At 35.0% G+C, this 14,929-nt stretch overlaps 1 protein-coding gene across 2 annotated transcripts in view; it reads right to left on the reverse strand.

Annotated features, from left to right (window-relative positions):
- The window catches only part of LOC143909504 (uncharacterized), a 41,636-nt gene extending 39,037 nt beyond the window's left edge, over nt 1–2,599 (reverse strand). The window contains exon 1 of one of the 2 annotated variants that reach the window (XM_077427513.1): nt 2,328–2,599. The gene's annotated coding sequence lies outside the window, so the exon portion shown is untranslated. The remainder of the gene's footprint in view (nt 1–2,327) is intronic. The other variant, XM_077427514.1, reaches the window with a different exon arrangement.
- Nucleotides 2,600–14,929: the final 12,330 nt, after the last annotated feature.

The following is a 14,929-nucleotide window of genomic DNA, read 5'->3' on the forward strand; positions in this document are numbered from 1 at the left end:
CAAATTCACTTTCGTCAATTAAATTGAAATATTTACGAGCCGAACTCGATTGCCACACTTCCAGTACACTTTCCCCTCCCTTTGCCTTCTTGTTAGTGGGTGGTGATTGAAGACGTGCATAATTTATTGGATTTCGTTAGTGTTTTTCACGGTCGTACTGAACGGCCTTCGACGATCGGATTTCTTTTACAATATAAAACGTCCGTTTCGAAATCGTCGCGTCTCTCGAACGGATTCGTATTAACTTCTCGACATTGAAACTCCGGCTGGCTGGAGAGAAAACGTCCAAAGAGAGAATTAGATACGAGAGATTCGAGTCGAGAACCGCTCCTTACCGGCTAGTCCATGTACGGAGAAGCCGTTGCTCGAGGATAAGTGGAACGCGCGCGCACACGGCCTTAGACTTCTACATTAATTATGTAAACAAGTTTACATTGTATTTAAAGTTATGGCGAAACAATCCTAATCCAATTTTAGATAAACGTTCTTCAAATGTTTGAACGGAAATGGGATCGTCTGTTTGCGTCCACGGCGGCGGGTTTGAACACCAGCCGTGCGTCGATGTCTTCGCACACTTAAAACGTTATCTTGATAGGAATTTTCCGAACCTAACGTGTCATTTTCGCGAAAATTGACTCATTTTGTTATTATTAAAGAGGCGTGAAATTGCCATGAATATATAACATACACATACCTACATGTATCTACAATACGTTCTATATGAGTCTTAATTATACACTATAAAGTTTATTTTATCGTAAAATTTAAATACTTATTCACAGAATGTTTATATAGGTATCATCAAACGGCATGCATGAGGAATTCATGCATGAGTAAAAATATGTAATATATTTTTTTATAATACAATTTATGAATGACAGATTTCCATAATACATACATATATTATACGGGTCTACCTCACGGGCCCGAACGTGAAACGCCCGAAAACGCAAATATTGGAAGGTAAAGATTGAAAATCGAAAGATCTTAAGTCGGAAGATAAAAAAGGGTGCATGGTAAACGGTACATACTCACTTAATTCGCGCGAGCAGGATACAACAGGAACAAGAGGAACAGGCTTTCCCTCCCGTATTCTGCGCGCGCACATTAATACGGGAGGAAAAGCCTGTTCCTCTTTTTCCTGTTGTATCCTGCTCGCGCAAACTAAGTGAGTATGTACCGTTTACCATGCACCCTTTTTATTTGATCTTTCGACTTAAGATCTTTCGATTTTCGATCTTTGCCTTCCGATATTTGCGTTTTCGGGCGTTTCACATTCGGGCCCGTCACGGAGACCGATATTATACATATACTTAAACCCAACTTAAAACATCATAAAACTGTTCAACTGACAACTCAAATATTGATTGCAATTTGGAATAATTTAATTCTTATTTTGGATGTTTATGCGGTATTTTTCAATCAAAATTCACAATCTATACTGAATGAATTGCGCGGTTTAATATCAAAGAACGCTGTTTTCTTTAAATACCGTGATTATTGCGAATTAAAATGATTCACCTTATGTAATTTAAATATAATTTATACAGTTTAAGAGCTCATTTTATGAAATAAATAATACCTTAATTAGCGGTAATTCGTTTTAAAACTGCAATACAACACTTTAGCGCATCAAAATCAAAGTCGTCCGATTTAATCTAATTAATCCGATTACCCGTCCGATTTAATCTAATATCTTAAACCAATTGACTTCCGATCTGAAAATCTATTCGCAGAAACGATTGCGCCTCGAGCTGAAACGATTAACTCACTCGAAAAGAATTCAATACGCTAGAAACTTGTTTCGTATTTCTCCATTTACAATGTAATCAAACCGCAATGCGTTTTCCTCAATTACGATCATAATTGACCACCACACCTTTCAGCCAGTTGAAACCAGACATCCGACCGACATATCTATGTGCGTTTTCGCCAAAATGAGTCAAATTAAATAAAATAAACACTATAAATTGTGAAATTTCGTTTGACAATCGAATCATGTACAATTACGAAATCCCATCGGCAACGAGACGGTTAATTAATCGAGTCATCACACACGACGATTATATAAAGGTATTGTTTTTACGACGAAAGCGAGCCGAATCGAACGGGTTTCAACGTCGACCTTCACTGTACAACCGCGAAGGCCACTTTTTATCCGAACAATTAATTATATATATATATATATATATATATATATATATATATATATATATATATATATATATATATATATATATATATATATATATATATATATATATACATATAGGGTACAAACATACGTCCACGTGTATTTTAGAGTGTGCAATGAAACGTGTAATAACCTAGTAGTATATGGATGTGGGAGATTCTGAAGTCGGATCACGAAGATCGGTGGTGGCACATCTCGTTATCACTGAACCACGGATTGGACACAGACGAAAATTTAATAAAACCGGCGTCGAAATTCGTTCGATGTTTGTTTGAGAATCACTGTTTCACTGTTTACATGACTCGCGAACGGCAAATCGCGATTGGCGAATGGTTGCGATATGCGCGCGTACGGCGAGCGCGGCGCTCGCGGCTCTTCTGGCACATGTGCTGGTCGACTGTGACCACCTCTGCTCAGGTGAGTTGGACAGGTGTTGTCAATTCGCCTGATTGTGTGATTCAAGTTTAGAAATTGAGCCCACAAGATGAAGTTTTGATATATTGAATCATTTTAATTAAACAAAAGTTGAAAACACACACGGACTGTTCATTGAGGATTATTCGTCAACAGTACATATGTACTATTCATAGAGAAACATATTTTTATTACTAAGTATTATTACTAATTACTATTACTAACCTCTTCTTAGTTCAGAATCGATTTTGTCGTCTGACGAAGTTTGGGTTCTTATTCGATCGTTTTCAAACTTTGCCATTTTGCTCGGTTTGGTCATCAATATAAGTGGAAATGACGTCCGCCATTACCATGGTGAAAAATAATCATAATAGACACGTTTGAAAATACTGCATCTTCCTTCACGGTGACGTCTATCGTTGACGGCGACGTCTATCGTCCACACTGTTCTGATCATTTTTTACATAATTACATAACCTCCTTTACGTTTCACTTACGATTACAATTCAGGAAAAAGTTTGCCTCTTATCCGATCGTTTTCATACTTTGCCATATTGCTCATTTTGGTCATCAATATAAGGAAATGGGTCCTCCGCCATTACGATGGTGCAAAAATATCGTGTAAGGGCCGGGCCGCACTGTGCGACTTGTGAACGACTTGGTTGAGGGCGACTAGACCAATGCATGCAGGTAGATGGGACATGCCACACCCGTCAACTTGTGTGTCGCAGACATTTCCATACATTTTTCCGTGTCTAGTCGGCAGACAAAGTTGCACGGTGCGGCCCGGCCCTAAGATAAAATAAAATTATTGGTATTTTTATTCAAAATAATAATTTTATATACAAATTATAGAAGAGATATGTTTTTAAAAAACTTTTTTCCCTTTTCACACCCTCTCGCTATTTCAGATTGAGCACTTTGCCATACTCTTGATCAAAGTTTACGGAGAGAATTGGTGATTTCTTAATTAGGTTTTGTATATATTGTCTTAATTTTTAACGTTTGCAATAGATTCTAAAAATTTACATTTGTGCTTTTTTTTATCATTTATTTGTGCATTAAAGATGTGGAGTTGGAGTCGGAGTCGAGGAGTGTTTTTTTATATTTTGAAAATAAATATTATTTTTATTACTGACAACTTTATACATTGGCAAGAAAATTCCATTTTACTAAAATGGTTCAAGTTGGAGTCGTAGTCGGTAAATTTTGAACTGACTCCACAGCCCTGGTATTTTCTAATGTTTCAATTTCCAAATAATTGGCATTTTATAAAACTATTTATTTTTTATGTTAACTTTCATTGTACATATTTCATAAATTTTGTTACAATTTACAAAGTCTCAAATCAGGACGTCATTTGGGGGGAGGGGTCATTTTCTCTTCATTTTCTTGTCAATTCATTTTGAAAATTGATTATCGACATTTTAATATTATTTGTTAAAAAAAAACTAGAAATAAAATGTGATGAACGTAATATAAGTGATAAATATTTATTGCTTTGTAATATAATTTTTTGTTAAATATATTAATATGTTTCTGACTTTTTTTCAATTTGAATTGAAAAAAGTTTTCTTATTTATAATTTTTAACATTTTTTAATGTCTCTATTTAAATACACAAAATGGTTTCAAATTTTAAGCATTTTTTTTTTCATTATTCATAATTTATAAATTGAAAAGATGTATAGAAAATATAATTTCCACTTTTACTTATATATGTATGAAAAAACAACCATAAAATGGCCAACTTTTGCTTCCCCCCCTCCCTAGAAAGATCTGAAAATTAATTTAAGTCTATATACTATAGCTCGATGTTTGCGTTAATGCTAACCACCGAAAGGTTCACGGGTTGACCTCGATTGAAAATAATTTATTCGGAAGTATTTATGTAGTGCTGCTAATCATACTTGGATATGTGTAACTCCAAGTCGATTGTTTCCTATCAGATTTTGCCAATTTATCTGATTTCACTGTCGAAACAGTTCCTCATCAAATTGACAAAAGCCATCCAACTAGGGTTGCCAGATGGTATTCAAAAGGAGGACATGTCCTCCTTTTCCATGTTTTGTCCTCCCGTCCTCCCTTACCTACTGTAAGTCCTCCTTTTTGCTAAACATCGGGCGGGACTGGCGGGAGGCGAAAAAGGGGGCAAAGCATGATGATTTAGTTTCATGCATTGAGTTCTTGAGCATCAGAGGTGTAGAGATTGACGATGTTAAGCTACACGATCAATTTTGTAACTTGATTTCATTTCTTAAATCAAAATCAGATGAAGATGAAGCATATTATGATTTGAAGTTGCACGAGCAGTGGACAATCTACTTCAAAAAGGTTAAAAACATTGAATGTTTCTCAGAACTGCTCAAGATCTGCTAGTTTTATTTTTGTATAAGCGCACATAACGCAAATGTAGAAAGAGTTTTTTCACTGATTAATACTCAGTGGAGCAAAGAGAGGAATAGACTAAGTGTGCAGTCAGTAAAATCTTTAATTCTTAGTCAATACAACTTTAAAAACATGACATGTGAAGATTTTTATAAGTATTTGTTAAAAAACCAAGAACTTCTTTCCAAAATTGGCAGCTCAACTATATATGATTAAAATAAAGTAAAATAATATAAAAAATTCGTTTAATTTCTGAATGTCCTCCTTTTTTACAGAAAATCCTCCTTTTTAGACCCATCTCCCTCCTTTATCAAATTATCATCTGGCAACCCTACATCCAACCCACTATTTGAATATGATTTCAAATGTATAATCTATAAATATATTCATGTTTAATACCATATATGTCACTCAGGTGCAACCCGTAATTACTACATGGGAAACTATAAATTAAAAAAATATATATTGTTCATTGGGGATTTCTGCAGATTGATGAAATATTTTTTTAAATATGCATTCATAGCATATTTTGAATTGACATTTTTTTTTGTCAATGCGTAATTGCTGATAAACAAATAATCACGTTTCAAGTTCAATGAATCAATGAAGGAACATTATCGCACTACGTTCACAATAATCAAATGCGTACGTCATCTAAACTACCATTGTCATTAAATTCGTTACAATAACAGAAAAAATGTTATCTTTACATATTTTTGCAAATTATTTTCAATGAACATGCGATAGTGCGAATATTTGAAATTTTTCGAATATTATACTTATATATCTATCTGTCCTATTTTTGTAGGCTGGTTGACCATACCTGGAGTCGACGGAGCGACACCTGTTTGAGCGCTCAAATCTGGCAACTTGCTTCGGTATGTATGTATGTATGTATGCTTACGCGACTACATAAAACGGATATATCTAAAAATTCTAGAAAGTATACATGTTATGTGTGTATGTATATTTTTTAATATACGAGTACTTCAACCCAGATAGACGCACTTGCATATGAAGGGAAATTGGCGGGTAAATTATTCGAATCGGGACATGAAAGATTCATATCACACAATTCCGAATGCAAAACTAAGGCTGTATTATTATTTATATTCAAATAAATAATCCTATACGATGTACGAGTCAGCGGCCGCCTGCGACATCGCGATTCGTGCATATACAAATACTTATGTATATATATTTTTAATACAAAACACATAAATATTTTTTGGGTGTATGCTAGAAATATATACATATTTGTGAGTGCGTGTAAAAAATACATACACGAGATGTTTTTTCTCAATTAAAAACCGGTATTTCGGGTTCGATCGAATCGAAACCGGGAACTTTTGTATGTGTGTAATCGTTTAATCGATACATCAAAGACGCGTACTAGACCCCAATACACATCTCGTGTGTGTATTATAACTGGTTACGCCCCTGGATAGAGAAAAACTTTTTTTTTAATTTTATTTTTGTTTATTTTGTTCGTATTAATCGAAAGATGATAACGCGCGTGTTGCCTGGAGATGTGACAACGCGTTTAAGTCTCCGAACGAATACACAAGCAATTCGGTTTAAATATTATTTATTTATTTAAAGTTTGGACCATTGTAGCATTACAGGAATTCATAATGCGCCACAATGGTCAAAAATATAACAGAAAAGGAAAGAAACAAAATAATAACTATAGAAATTAGACATGACAAAAACAAAACATATACATATACACACAAACAACACATTTAACATAATCATAAAAAATAATAAGCTATATGTATGCTTAATTAGATGTATACATAATAAGTTTCATCAATATTTGTTTATATTCCTAGCTCCTTGCTAATATTTCATTTGAACATTTTTTGCGTATTTACGAAGGTCACTAATCGTATTAATTTAGTCATAGTCATAACTTTTAAAATCTACAAACGTATGTATGTATGTATGTACATTGAGTTTGTTTGTAAAACTAATTAATTTAATGACTAGTGAGCATTTCCTTTAATGAACTTTTAGCTTCGAAATTCGAATGACTTCTTCATGCTAAAAATCACTTAAATAATTCTAGATCTTTCAGTTCAGACCTGTTTAAACAAAAATATGTACATATAGACTGCTTCGATTGAAGACGATAAAACTTCAATGTATAATATTATCGGTTCAGCCTTGTTCGAGTTTCGAACGTTTTCAAGCAGTTCAGATCCGCCTCTTTTCAGACATGACCTATTAGGCATGTACATATTTCTCTGACACATCATCGGCGGTAGCTCTGAATAGACACAATTATAATAAAATGGTATTATTTTATGTCATTCTTTCTATTTTTACCATAAAAAATCATATATACGTAGATATGTTTGTGGATAACATATTTTATTATCTTAGAATAACTTGGATTTTATTATTTCAATGGTAATACGATGTAAAAATGAATGTGCGTTTATAAATGTATTAAATTTATGATTGTAAGACTATAATTATAAGGATGAGGAAAAGTTGAATAAATTTCCGAAGATGCTCATCAGGCCGACAACACATTTCGAGATGATTCCTTGTGAGTAATTTTAGACATCAAAGGACTCACGATACGCCACTGGCTTCGCAGCATCGACATTTTAATTTTGAAAGAACAATGCCGCGTCTCGAATAAATCTCCATACAATTTGTCGTAAAATTTGTATAACGACCGTGCGTAGGACTTCGAGGACTGCGACTTTCTCTCTGAATTGGGCTTTGGCTTCGCACAAAAGGGCTTCTTCGGAATTCGGCCTTTTTACTGGTCGCCGAATTTCTGTCGCTGGACCGCGTTTTACTTTCTGCGTTTTCGGTCAACCGAAGAAACTTGTGGAACACCTCGCGCGTCTCGAACTCGTTCCGTGACCTTCTTCTCACAGTTTATCCTCAACGATGGCGATTCCTGGAAGTTCCAGCAATCAGCTGGCCCCTTCCTCGTCTCCTCCAGAGAAACGTCGATAGTTGAAGATGGACGGCATCTTAATTTTAGTAGCAGCTTTTAGCGTAATTTTGGGTCAAAGCGAACACGAGAGCTAGAGACGACTCTCTTTAATAGAGGAAAAAAAATCTCTTCCACCTCGGGGCGATTTAGATCAGGTATGCTTTAATGACACGCCAGGGCTGTGCTTGTCAAGTATTAAAAAATATCAAATAAAGTATTAGCCCAATTAATCAAAAATGATAAATAAAATTAGCGCGTGGAAGCCCTGAATAAGCAGCACGTGAGACGATCGAAGCTTTTCAACTTTCACAATAATTAAACACTCGTTCGATTTTATTACACGGAACGTTATTTAAATTTATACGCAAAATTTATACATACATACATATGTATATATGTATGAATTTGCATCATTTTTACGTGTCCAACAGAGTGCGTTAAAAATACAACGCAATTTCAAATTGCACGTACATATGTACATATAAATTATGCAATCTAAAATCGCGCTAAAATAAAACGTGCATTTAAACGCCTCGTTAATGCGTAATTTGAAATAATATTTTTCGCGTTTCGTTTCTCAATTTAATCAAATATTTACACGCAAATGTTTATTTAAATTTTAAAGACTTGCTCGTATATTTCCACACTCAATTCAAATTATAAAATATAATTCAAATATTGTAATTTAAATTTAAATTATCAATTTAAAGCGTACTACAAAATGTTATTCAGCTTCGGCCTTTTCATTTACAATACATAGTAATCGAAAAATAGTTCATTTTAATTAAAGAAGCTTCAAACATTGAAATGGGTCAATTTTGAACTAAGAAAATTATGAAGTTGTAAGTCTGCGGAGTCGAAAAAACCCCAATTCCGACTGACATTTTCCTTAAATCCGACTCCGACTACTGTTTTAATAAAAATGAATGTTTTTTTCCGAATTCCATTGGGTCAATTTTCGAATATAACTGAATAGAGTGCAGTTTCAGGTTGCCACATATGCATATTTATCATAATTTATCTCTCGTATTTATTAATTAATTCGAGTTTATAACATCTAGAATTTGCTGACATTATAAAATGCTACCCACTCTGTAAAATATAGTATGTATGTACATATGTATTTCTCGAAATATCAGTATTACCAAATTTATCCATAGATTTCTCTGTGATATTGTATTAACATAATTGTTTATCGATATTTGTAATTGGCCAGGAAAGCGCATTGTGGTTTACCTGTTAGGCCTTCTTGGTATGTGTATAAAAATATATATACAGAACGCTGATCTAAATCGTTAATTTACAATTAAACTTATTTTCTTTCAATATTATATCTCCTTTATTTATGAATTCATACATGAAACTAATAAAATCTACACATTTGGTGTAATGATTTGTCAAATATCAGTCCTGGCGTCAATTTAATCTCAAAGTGAGAAAAAGGCGAAAATAAAAACACTGCAAATCAGATTTGCATATGTTGGGTATTGATGAGCCACCCTGGAATATACATACAGTCGTAATTGCTGTGTCTTCAGATGTCTTCAGTTACCATATTTTCGAAATCCGATCTATTGTATTTTGATGCCTATGCGAAAAGCAGTCAGATATTTTCATTTCGTTTTATTTATCTAATTTTATTATTGAAACGGTTCCTCCATTAAATTGCTTACTTTTGGATTAGCCATGTTTAAGCTGTTTATATTACAAATACCGAGCGAAGCCGGGTAAAATCACTAGTATAAAATAATCCAGCAGTTTGGCTTAATGGTAGCGTGTATGCTTAGCACCATGTGATCAGTGGGTTCGATCCGCCAAACTGCTGGTTAGATTTGGGGATATTTGTGATTCCAAATCGATCGTTTCTTATCAGAGTTTGCCAATTTTATCTGATCATCGTTGAAACGGTTCCTCAAAATTGGCAAAAAAAATCCTTTCCTGTTGTCACAAATCTTCTGTATTTATTGTGTGTATAATTTGTGAAAATTATGTACAAAATATAAAATCCATAGATGTTTCAATGGATTAATTATGTATTAATTAATTGTTATTTCGTGTTCTTCAGCTTCTGGAAATACAGTGATTTATGTAATAATAAAAAAATGCTGCATTGTCTGTAATTATGTAATTGTCCAGGAAGGCGCATTGGGGTCTTCCTGTCAAGCCTTCCTGGTATATATCTATGTGAAAAATAAAATATATATTGAGTAATGTATATATTGATTGAATGCGACAATATATATTAATATATATATATTGAGTGAATGCGACAGTTGCGCTTCGACCAGATAATACGTATTTTAAATCGACAAAATCGAGGTTTCGTATTCTCATATTTTCTCCTCCAAAACTGGACCAATTTTTAAAAAAATTTCATCATCGGTATGAGAAAGATATTTTCTATGTAACTATGGGCGTAATTTTTTTTAAATCGACCGTTAAATAAGCACGCTGGACTCTTTTCGTGGGTGTAGAAAAGAGGCAATTTTATAGATGTTTGGCGGCTCCTAGCTCCTATAAAAAATAACTAATCAAAAAAATAAAACGATAGATGCATCTCAATGGTGGATATCCATAGCATATTAAAAAAAAATAATTTCTCTAGTGTCATAATTGAGGAAGGGAGAAGTCTAATACGTTTGTATGGACAAGGCACTGGTGTCCAGCCCTCTTAAGCGGGTCACGTAGTACTACGTTTCATATGGGCTTGACGAGAAATGCGGGATACGTAGTATTACGTTTGATATTGGTTCATCGCGAAAAGCGGGATACGTAGTACTACGTTTATTCCAATATAGTATATGGAGATTTTTTTTATATGAGTTTGAATGTTGAGCGATTTTTATAATCTATTGTATTTATTCGCGAAGCCTTGTGATTTTGCCCGCTACCGCTAGTCGCTGCAAAAAAAATCTTAAAAACGAAATTAAATTGTTTATCATAATGAAACAGCCACGTTCGAAATACATAAAGCATGCTATAGTGAATAATAATGCAGTTGCAACTACCACCCAGTCCTTATATGCACATTTGTAGACAATAGGGTATTATTGTTAGACAGAAGATGCTTTTGATAGAGTACAAGTAGCTTGGAGTGGCATTCGAGTGCCTCGAGCGGCTATTCCAAATCAATTTTTGTCGGATGCGCTCGACCAACGATCGGAAATTGAATTAGTATGCGAGTATTTGAGGATCGCCGATGTAAACAAGTGTAGTCTGTCTGGTCCTCCGGCAACAATCGGAATGCGGTGGGCGCGCCCCGATCCGTGAGGCCCCCGCAGCCTCTGGCGGGGGCCCCCTCGGCACAGGGGCCACCGCTCATTTCGTAAGCGGTCCCGCAATAAATTATTTATTTAAATATATTTACACGCACACACGCACCCATAGAACGAGTCGTCGTTTATCAGGTCTATCTCATTGTCAGCAGTCGCCAAAGTGGGGCGCGCACATTTCCTGGGGGGCAGGTGGGTGTCCCAGAAGATGAATCGAACCCACGGTTCCCGGAAAGATGCACTAAATTGCACTGAATAGTAGCGCAGTTTCAAGAAGTCCTAATTTTCAAAGGCGCTCAAAAATAACTTAAGCAATAGAATTTCACAAATAAGGTTAGCACCAGAGAGATGTAATAAGAATAGAGGGGCCCTTACTAATAAATAATTGCTGTCAATTTTACGCGGTACGTCCATTGATGTATAATACACTAGATCCGCCCTCACGCTTTATACTGGTCTCCCTTTTGGCGCATGCAAAATACATGGCGCATGCACAGTTTCTCTCAGTAGGTAGGTAGGTACCGCTGCGTCGTAGGGAAAAAACCTTTTTTTCCCCCAACTTCCCCGCTAGTTAAACCCCCCGCACCCCTCAGTTAGTGAAGACAAGATCTTCGACCAAAATCATACGTCAGGGTCCATCTATGTGTATTATATATCTATGGGCACGTCTCTATAAATACGATACATCGCACGGAATAAAATCAGATCAATTTACTTATAAAAAATGTATCCCATGTTGTTTATTGTGTGCTTTTTAATGTATTGTGCAATTTTTACCGATGCTTGCCCATCTTGCGAGTAATATAAACAAACAGAGAAGTTTTTATCGGACATACGTCGAGCACCAAGCGTCAAATACGACTGATGCTAAAATGATTTAGATCTGTCCGTGGACAAAATGTCACTTGACAAAAAAAGAACACCTAAAGCTACTTCTATTAATATTACATTTCTCTGGTTAGAACCCTCAGATAACATACAACTACCCCTTGACGTTTTTTTTTTTTAATTCTTTTGCGTTAATTCTGCTTGAGCATCTTTGAAAGTTTGGATGTCTCGGGAGTGCAACTAACTCGAGTGCATTTTTCCGGTCACCCGAACCCACGTATACCAGAGAAATGTAAGGGCGAAAACACACTGAATGTACGTGGTATGTGGTTTTTTTTTCAGATATTGTCAATCTAGGTGATTTAGAAACCAATAGAAAGCAGGTATAAAAATTGTAGTTGATCCAAACAAACCCTAGATAACTACCGCTTAGGATTTCGAGTTTTGTAAAGGTGTGTTTAGACTCTCTAATATATCTTGCAATTCCGGTCTTATATCGTGAAATTCCGGTGAAAACGAACCTTTATAAACGTCGACAAATTTTCAATACATTTTTTTTCAAAACTACCTGGAAAGGCTTTAGCGTGTGGTATTCTAGTTTACTTTGTACATGCTCAAAATAGAACGCCTATCGGCGTTCTTCAAGTCCATGGACTTGTTGGCAAAACGCCGATCGGCGTTGGTCAGCATTCAAAAGGTTAATGAATGTATTTTTTCAAAACTAGTTCGATCTTCTTCATTGTTGTTAAAATTTAATCCTCACAATCTAAAATACTCGGCAGTTAGGGATTTCCACCGGATTCAAAAAATTCATAAATTGCGGTGTAAGCCAGTCTTTATAAACGTTGACAAATTAATGACACAGATTACACGACCCATGTTCAATGCATTTTTTTTCAATGCTACCTGGAAAGGCTTTAGTGGGTAGTATTCCTGTTTACTTGCTTAAAATACAACGCCTATCGACGTTTTTCAGGTCCGTGGACTTGTTGGCGATGGTCAGCTTTCAAAGGGTTAAACATGCAAAAAAAAAAACGCCGTACCCTAGCCCATATGCATACATAGTACACAGTCTCAAAAATCACCCCCTGGAGTGTTTTCGGTGATATTTTATCATTGCTTGACAGTTATGGATAATAGTGAATCCCATATGTAGGAGAAAAATATGCACTCTGCACGTGCAACTACACCTAAATTCGATTTGGGGAACACCCACTGTCACAGCGGGCAGCCAAGGACATGACGTTCTGTACCACTCAGTGTGTTTGCGCCCTAACTCTCTGACGTATATACCAATTTTAAGAAGTGGCGAAATATCGGAGAGTAGGCTATTATTAGGAGTAATATTGTTTGCAAACTTCACACACGTGCTGGCTTTGAAATGAAAATGAAAATTACCGCAATTAGAGCTCATATGTACGTACATATACATATATGTACATATGAGCTCGAGCTGTACTCAATTTAAGATAAGCTTAAAAAGATTGAGTAAATTTAGTAGTTGTAAATATTGTAAGTCGACCATTTTGGTACTATACTAATATCTTAGAAATAATAAGAGACACAAGAGACAAAAATGGAAAACGCGATTATTTTTTTTCAAATCAATTAAAACAACAAATGAATCAAAATTTTCAACATTCACTTGTTCAGCAGTTCCAAAATATTCATGTAAATTTACATTTATGAATTTTTATTATGATTTATTTAAATGTGTCAATAATAAGAAAATATGAATCACTCACTTATTTTCAGAAAAAGCTCTACATATACATACGTTCATCAACGATTGACCAATTAGGAAAATCGAATGGCGAATCTAGTACACTAGATTTAGCCAGTCTTATAAATAAACAACGTGGGAGATCAAGCATTGTATCCTTTTAAAAACAATCTCAATATCTGTAATATGTGTAGAGCAAAATAAAGTTTATTGATCCAATAGCCAACATTTAATTGAGAACAAGAATTAGCACAAACCATCCACCAAGATTTAAACAATAAAAAATCTACACTGAACTATTTCATAAAAGTCCACATCAATTTCTTTGATTGCATTGTTTTGTAATATGTATATGCATGCACTAAACACATTGGATCAAATAAAACAAGCATACAAAACTTTATCATCAAATTTATAGTCAAAATTTTTAACATAAGTATATGTATATGTACATATGTGTGTATATTTCGGTGACCAGACAACTAAACACACGACTGTTGAACACACTGACAAGTGCTTACAGTGACAACCCGCAAAATGTTTGAAACAGCATTAAATACTTAAAATTTAATAATAATACACTCATGTTTTTTTTATCAATTGTTCAGCTGTCATGGATCCATATACATATTTCATAAAAGTTTTATTTGATTACAAGGTAAATATAATGCTGATATTTATCCTATCGGTTTCTTTAAAGGTCAAAGAATTCGACCCTTAAAGTCCTCAACGAATACAGTCTCAGAGACCCTTTCGCCGGAGAACGAGCCGGTTGTCCAGCAATATTGCACAAGTACAACCGCACATCACTGCTCTATCGGTTTATAACAATTTTAATATAACGAGAGTTCTTAAACTTTTTGTTGGATAGTTTGGAGACAAGTGGTAGATCTCATCAGTATAGAATTTCCCCAGGTCGCTAATCGTCGATGGAAGGGTCGCGCGACCTATCGGACCACTCAGGGGTCGACAACCTTCCAAATCAGTTTGTGGCTGAGGCCGGTTGTACCTAAGCCGATTTAGCACTGGACTTGTTCCACACTCATTCCAAATTTCAAAATTACCTGTCCAAATCCGACGCTCGATACGTTTTTTGGATGATAGCTCTCTGCATACAAACCTGTAATGACTCCACATTCAAAAATAACAAGC

This window comes from Arctopsyche grandis, chromosome 3, assembly GCF_051622035.1.
Source record: "Arctopsyche grandis isolate Sample6627 chromosome 3, ASM5162203v2, whole genome shotgun sequence".
Lineage (NCBI taxonomy): Eukaryota > Metazoa > Arthropoda > Insecta > Trichoptera > Hydropsychidae > Arctopsyche > Arctopsyche grandis.